This window comes from Sminthopsis crassicaudata, chromosome 6 (genome assembly GCF_048593235.1).
Source record: "Sminthopsis crassicaudata isolate SCR6 chromosome 6, ASM4859323v1, whole genome shotgun sequence".
Taxonomy (NCBI): Eukaryota; Metazoa; Chordata; class Mammalia; order Dasyuromorphia; family Dasyuridae; genus Sminthopsis; species Sminthopsis crassicaudata.
The window spans coordinates 115,240,332-115,248,913 of NC_133622.1; positions in this window are offsets into that span (position 1 = coordinate 115,240,332).

Here is an 8,582-nt window from a genome sequence, read left to right on the forward strand (position 1 = left end):
TTATCTATTCATATCCTTTGACCATTTATCAACTGGAGAATGACTTGTATTCTTATAAATTTGAGTTAGTTCTCTACATATTTTAGAAATGAAGCCTTTATCACCCCACAAATTCTTTCTTTTATACAGATTAGAGAGGTATAATATCCTTTGTTCTTCTGATTTGCTTATACTATCACTCTATGTCTAAGTGAGGAACCCATTTCAAACTTATCTTGCTTATCTTGGTGTGTGTTGAATCTTTTCAAGAGTAAAAACAGAAAGAATCTTTACCTTCATGATTTTAGGCTCCCAACCATGAAAGGAGGGAATACTTGGATCCAAGTAATAAAATCTACAAAATATAATCAGTTGCCACAAAAATGGCAGTATCTTTGCCAAGAAAAACCTAAAGGGGGGGTCATGAGTCGGACACAACTGAAATGATTGAACAAACCACCATAAAAAAGTAAGCAGTAGCCACAAAACTGTGACAGTTTAAAAAAATAATTAGCGTTTTTATTACTGTTCATTTTGTTTATGATAGTTATTTTTAATTTGTTCTTTCAGCTGCTTTAAACAAAAAAGCCTGATTATTATATTTCGTAAAATTTGATACGGTGCTAGTTTTTCCTCATTTTTCCCCCTTTCAAGATACATTGGTTCTTCTTCCCTCCTCCCTCCAAAGCTTTGGAGGAGAAGGAGAAATGGGAATATCACTCCAATACAACAAGTAGAAAAGATTAAAACGCAAATGAGGGATATCAATTTTTATCAATCTAGCTTGTGAATCTAGTTTGTATTTGATAAGAAGGTAGAAGCAGCTGCTGTGGTGGTTTTCCCTTGTTTCTGTGATAGGTCACTATTCCAATCTGAGGGTCACTGTCAAGTTCCCTCTTTAGTAATTGCTTGAGATGACATCTATTTTGACCTTTATTTATTATGGCCTTTCAGAGTAGAGGTCACAAAAGCAAAAGGAGATAGAAGTCTCATAAAATGTGATGATGATTAAGGAAGGAGAATGTCATCCCTTTGACCTCATGCATGAATATATGTATAAAGAGTAGAAGTATTTTAACTCTTTAGTACCTTCTAGAGTGCAAACACTTTTAGGTAAAGAGCTGACTTCAGAGACATTTTTAATGACTTTTTAATAAGGTGTAATAGTCATCAAAAATGACGAAAACCGGTTGTGGCTAAAACTTATCCCAAAACAAGTAGAAACAATCTCCCTGAATTAGCACAGAAGATCCCTTAGGAAACTAGAATCATAAATACTCCCCTGTTCCACAAATAGAAATTTTTATTTATGAACTTAATTAAATTTTTGTAAACTGTTTTTTAATACTTGTTGAGTAGCACAGGAAAATCACTTATTGTAGAAAGAATAGATCATGATTAATTTAGAACAAATATATAAATTTGGGTATATAGGTGGATCATTGAGGGTAGCTAAACTAAGGGTAGATAAAAGCTCTGGTCTTGGAATCAGGAAGACTTATGTTCATGAGTTCAAATTTGGCCTCAGACATTAATTAACTATGTGACCTTGGGCAAATCTCTTAATTCTGATTGCTTCAGTTTCCTCATCTTTAAAAGGAGCTAGAGAAGGAAATGGCAAACTACTAGTACCTCTGCCAAGAAAATTTCAAATGGGATCCCAGAGAGTTGGGGCTGAAAAATAACTTAAGAAACCACAAAATAATGGATCATTAAATCACCAACTTTGTTGAGGGAGAAATCTTTCTCTCTCTGTAACCCCATCCCCAATAAATGATTTAATAAAAGAACTTAAAATTTTCCCTGCACATGGTTTGCTCAGGATTGTGGATTTTGTATTTTTCTATATGTGTGGCCTTGAATTTTCTTTTTTGGAGGACTCCTTCCTGACTAAATAATTCTGGAAAATTAATACCAGAAATATACAAGGATGAACCTTGGGAAGAAGCTTCCAAGTAGATGTTGGTTCCTTCACTGAGGCACAGAATCATAAATTTGCAGTTGCAAAAGATCTCAGAGGTTAGAAGTCATCTAACAATGTTTTTGACATTCTATATCTGTTATCTATGGAAAAGATCATCAATTGAGAAAGACTTTTGAGGAAAATTAGGATTAAAGAGTTAATGTTAAGTAACTGATCCAAGAAGAAACTGGACTTGGTTTCTGCATCATGCCTGCAAGAGAGGTTTCATTTTAATATTTTTTTCTGTGTCAATTTTATGTAAAATATATTTTTAGTTTCCACCGATGATGTAAATTTTATTTTTTGAGAAGACACAAAAAACATTTTGAATGGAAAAATATTTTGCTAAGTTGAAATTTAAGATTTTTTTAAAAATCAGATTGTTTTTCTTTTTCTTTTTTTATTTCTCATTAACAATGTTGACTTAGGGTTTAACACTGAGGAATTTCTACTCCACCTGGGGAGGGGGGAGGGTGCAAAGCTATATTAATTTCCTCTCCCAAAAGGAGACTTCTGCTCTAGACCCAGATATGTGATACAGACAGGACAAGGATAATGAGGGGTTAAACTCCCTTTTCTTCTACTCTTTAACTCATTACTTATCTCATCCTGGAACCCTGGAAAAATTGTTTAAAAAAAAATTAGGTTTTGACTCATGTTTGGTGTTTCTGTTAGAAGAGGGAGAGCATGAAGCCACTGAGTATACAATATGAATTGGGTATGGGTCAGATACTTATTTCCTACAGACAAAAGAAATGTGAAAAGGATCAAAAGACATACATTGACAGAATGACAAAACAGGATTCAATAACTTAGCTTATAACTAATTTAAAATCTAAAGACTGATACTTTACTGAAACACAAAACAGATTTACAGATAGTAAAGTTGAGAATGAGCTCACAAAGACTTCCATGTCTTATAATTGTGTTTGGAATATAGCTTTACCAGGAATGAGTTATAGCCCAATTCCATCCCTTAACAAGGGCTCTAACCCATTTCTGATAAAACTGGGTTTTATTGGCAAAAGAGTATTTTGCCATCTCCTTCTCCAATTCATTTTACAACTGAGGAAATCGAGGTAAACATAGTTAAATGACTCACGCAATTAGTAAGCTTTCTTGACTCCTGGCCCTGAACTATATCAACTGTGTAACCTAGCTGCTCACCCTGTTAGCAGTTGTACTTCTAAAGTTATTAAAGATTAAGTCTGCCTTAACACTTTTAGAACATCCTGTATGCAGCATAATTCATTATAGAAGATATTTATGCTATTTTTAAAATGTAGGTATGAGCTGTTGTAATTTTGTTTTTGTTTCATATATATTTCATTGGTATAATGGAACAGCAATGGTTCTATAACACAGTTTTGGAGAGTTTTTTGGAAAACTAAGATTCTAAATAACTCATTTAAGACTTTATTACCAGTATAAATCAGATGTGAGACTTGAATTGAAATCTTTATTATTCTGAAACCAATTATCAATTTATTACATCATGCTGTTGAGAGGAATAAAATGTAAATTCATAAAAAATGTTAGGGAATTCCCAGTAGCTTTTTGTCATCTAATATGTTTTTGGGAAATATATGTTGTTTGATTAATATTACATGGTGCTCTGTAATTTTTTTCCTCTTACCTCTAATGGATAAAATTGTACCTAAAAGGTTGGGAACCACTGGCTCAAATGAGTTCTAAGATTCTATCTATAAAGTTCAATTATTTGATGACTTCTTTTGAATCATTAATTACAATATCTACTACAGCTGCAGTACAACATTTCAGTTTGCCAGTAGATGTCACTGTACAACATAAAATGTAATCTGACTGGAAATTCCCTGGGGTTGAAGTTTGAGTTGATGATGTAAGATGAATTAGTTCCCTACTTTATGAATGATGTAATTATGAAATTCTATTGGTTGAGTTTACTTAAAATGAAGAGTTCTTTGAACATTCTTGTATACAAAATCTTGGTCCATGGTGGTTGCTTTCAGTCCAACATTTTGACCATCTAATTTATTTTTAAAACATTGTCTTGGAGCTTATCTTGGATGCCTCTTAATCCTGGATTCTAGAAAGCTTTAAATGTGAAAAACATTCTGGAAAGTCTTGCTAAACTGGAAAGGCTTTGAGAATGTACCAATGCTGGATCATCTCTGGTATGTAAAGACTTACCTAACCAATTATGAAAAAGCTATGATAAGTGAAGTGAGTAGAACCAAGAGAGCATTGTACACAAAAACAACAAAATTGTGTGATGGAGAGTGCCATCTGCATCCCGAAAAAGAATTGTTGGGACTGAATGTGGACCACAATATATTTCCATCTTTTTTGTTGTTGTTTGCTTGTTGTTTTTTTTCAGTTTTTTTTCCCTTATTGATCTGTCTTTTCTTGTGTAGCATGATAAATGTGGAAATAAGTATGGAAGAACTACACATGTTTAACATTTATTGTATTATTTGCTGTCTAGGGGAGGGGGTGAGGAGAAGGGAGAGAGAAAAATTTGGAACACAATAGCAAGGGTTAATGTTGAAAACTACCTTTGCATGAATTTTGAAAACAAAAAGCTATTATTAAAAAAGCAAATTTGAAAATGCTTAGCAGCATAAAGGAGGCCACTAGATTAATGATTTTTTTTGACTCTCATTAAACCTTTTACTAAACCATAGAAACCTGTGCTCTCCATCCCTGGAGAAAATATCAGTATCAAATAAGCTGCTAGACTCCTGTGGCCTCCAGCTGCTCCAGCAACTTCCCCCCTGACATATACATACAAAAATCCTCAAAACAGTATCCAACCCAAAAGTCTCCCATGGCCTCAATGCAACATCAGTGCAGCACTAGATAAAGACTCAACATCTGCAGCCCCTGGCATAAGAAGCCTGAGATATTGCCTCTTCCACCCCAGGAGTAGAGCTCAAATTAAAAGGAAAATGTTAAAAAAAGAAAAAAAAAAAAGAAATGAGGAATAAAACAACAAGAAATGAATATGACTGTAGAAAGCAAAACAACAATAAAAATGGTGAAAACGCTATGCTTTTGATCCATATTCAGTCTCCATAATTTTGTCTCTGGATGCAGATGGCTCTTTCCATCACAAATCTATTGGAATTGCCTCCAATCACCTCATTGTTAAAAAGAGTCAAGTCCTTCATAGTAGAACATCACATAATCTTGTTATTACTGAGTACAATGTTCTCTTCTTTCTGTTCACTTCACTCAGCATCAGTTCATGTCTTTTCAGGTTTTTCTGAAATCAGTCTGCTCTTCTTTTTTATGGAACAGTAATATTCCATTGTATTCATAGACCATAACTTTTTCAGCCATTCTCCAACTGATGAGCATCAACTCGATTTCTAATTCCTTGCCATAACAAAAGGGGCTGCTACAAACATTTCTGAATATGTGGGTCCTTTTCTCTTTTTTATGATCTCCTTGGGATACAAAACCAGTAGAGACACTGCTGTATCAAAGGGTATACACAGTTTGATAGTCCTTTAGACATAGTTTCATATTGCTCTCCAGAATAGTTGGATTAATTCACAACTCTAACAATGTATTAGTGTCCCAGTTTTCCTACATCCTCTCCAACTTTATTATTATTTTTCTCTTGTCATTTTAGTCAATCTTGTCATTGAGCCAATCTTACATTTTTCTAACTCAATAGTGATTGAGAGCATTTGTCATATGACTAGAAATGGCTTTATTTTCTTCATATGAAAAATGTCCTTATCCTTTGACTTCTTATCAATTGGAAAATGACTTGTATTCTTATAGGTCTTTATCGAAACAAAGGTTTTAATATTTTTTCCTTAGCTTTCCTTATCTTGCCTGTATTGTCAATTCATTTTTATAAGATTTTGAGTTCTAATTTTTTCTCCCTTCCTCCTCTACATTTCCCCTCATCAAGACAACAAGCAATCTGATATGGGTTATACACATACAATCATATTTCCATATTAGTCATGTTGTGAAGAAAAAATCAGAACAAAAGAGAAAAATCATGAGAAGAAAACACAACAAACAACAAGAAAGGTTTAAAGATATGCCTCAATACATATTCATTTTCCATAGTTCTCTCTGTGAATGTGATGGCATTTTCTTTTCTAGTATTTGAATTCCATTGCTACATTGCTGAGAAGGCTTAAGTCTATCATTGTTGATCATCAGTTAATCTTGCTATCATTGTGTACAATGTTCTCTTGTCTCTGCTTACTTTACTAATTATCAGTTCGGATAAGTCTTTGAAGGCTTTTCTGAAATCAACCTGCTCATCATTTCTTATAAAACACTAATATTCCACTACATTCAAATATCATAATTTATTCAGCCAGCTGATGGGCACCCACTTAGTTTTTAATTCCTTGCCACCACAAATAAAAGCTACTACAAACATTTTTGTACATGCCCTTTAAATCTTTTTATGATCTCTTTGGGATGTAGATCCAAACCCAGTTAAGTTTAAAATAATATAAGCCATTCCCCAATTGATAAATGGTTAAAGGATATGAAGAAGTGTTTTTCAAATGAAGAAATCAAAACTATCTAAAACCTATGAAGAAGTGCTCCAAATTACTTTTGATTAGAGAGATGCAAATAAAAAACAACTCTGTGGTACCAACTCACATTTATCAGATTGGCTAAGATGACAGGAAAAGATAATGATAAATTACAATGTTCGGACTAGCTTCCTGGAGGCCTCAGGATCAGTCAGAGTCAGGATAAATCAAAATCCTTGGTCTTTAGGGGCAGAAGTGAAGGAGGAAGGCAAGCTGCCATGTGGCTTGCCAAAGATGTATCCTGGATTCTGGAGCCCTTTCTCCTCCTTGTCCTATGCCAAATGCCTCTGACTTTTCTCCCCCAGCCCTCCAATCCTTCCTACAATTACCTCACTACCACCCAATCATCAGGTGCCAATCATGAGGAGAGATATCATCTAAATATATGCTGATAGAGCCATTATCTTACACTGACTAGGTAATTAGCCTTAAGTGCTCTCTTGTCTGATTCAAGAGTTTTTCAGCCCTCTATATCAAATGTTTTTCAGAGTTTCAGCCCTTTATATCAAATGTTGGAGAAATTATGGGAAAACTGGTTGTGGGGAAAAATGCATTGTTGGTGGAGTTATGAACTAATCCAATCATTCTGGAACTAAGCCCAAAGGGCAACTAACTATATAAACTCTTTAATTCAACAATAGCACTACCAGATCTAAATCTCAAAGAGTGCATAAATAGTAGAAAAGTATCTACAGGTGTAATTATATGTATAGTGGTTGTTTTTGTAGTGACAAAATATTGGAACTCGTGAGAGGATGCCATCAACTGGGGAATTCATGAACAAACTGGTATATGAATATAATGAAATACTATTGTGCAAAAAAAGATGATGAATGAGCAGATTTCAGAAAAACCTGGAAAGACTTATATGAACTGATGAAAATTGAAAGGAACAGAATCAGGAAAACATTGTATATGGTATCAGTAACATCAGTAACAATGTATGATAATCAGCTATGAATGACTTAACTCATTCATGCAAGACAATGATCCAAGACACAATAATCCATTATGGAAAATGCTATCCACATCCAGATAAAGAACTGATGGACACTGAATACCAATTGAAGTATATTTTTTCACTTATTTTATTCTCTTTTGAGGTTTTTTTTTTAATCTGTTTCTTCTTTTACAACTTTGACTAATATGGAAATGTTTTACATAATCATACATATATCTTATATCAAATTACTTACCATTTTAGAAAGAGGAGAGGAAAGGGGAAAAGGGGGAAATTTTTGGAAATCAAAATCTTATAAAATGCTGAATGCTAAATACTGTCTTGATATGCAATTGGAAAAAAAATAGAATATTATAAAAAATTTCTTGGACCAAGTCCTTTAAGTCTTGTCTTTTTTTCCCTGTTATAATTATCGCAAGAGATACAAAGAGAAATTCCATTCAAAACAAATCTTGAGAGTATAAAATATTTGTGAATCCATCTACCAAAGAAAAGTCAGGAATTATATGAGTAAAATTACAAAACACTTGCCACAAAAATAAAGTCAGATTTAAATAATTGTAAAGACATTCAATGCTCATGGATAGACCGAGCGAATATAATCACGATGACAATACTCCCCAAACTAATCTATTTATTTAGTGCTATACCAATCAGACTCCCAAGAAACTATTTTAATGACCTAGGAAAAATAACAACAAAATTCATATGGAAGAATAAAAGGTCGAGAATTTCAAGGGAATTAATGAAAAAAAAAGTCAGATGAGGGTGGTCTAGCTGTACCTGATCTAAAGCTATATTATAAAGTAGCAATCACCAAAACCATTTGGTACTGGCTAAGAAATAGACCAGTCGATCAGTGGAACAGATTAGTTACACAGGACAAAATAGGGTACAACTATAGCAATCTAGTGTTTGACAAACCCAAAGATCCCAACTTTTGGGATAAGAATTCATTATTTGAAAAAAACTGTTGGGAAAACTGGAAATTAGTATGGCAGAAATTAGATATGGACCCACACTTAATACCTATACCAAGATAAGATCAAAATGGGTCCATGACTTAGGCATAAAGAATGAGATCATAAATAGATTAGAGGAACATAAGGTAGTTTACCTCTCA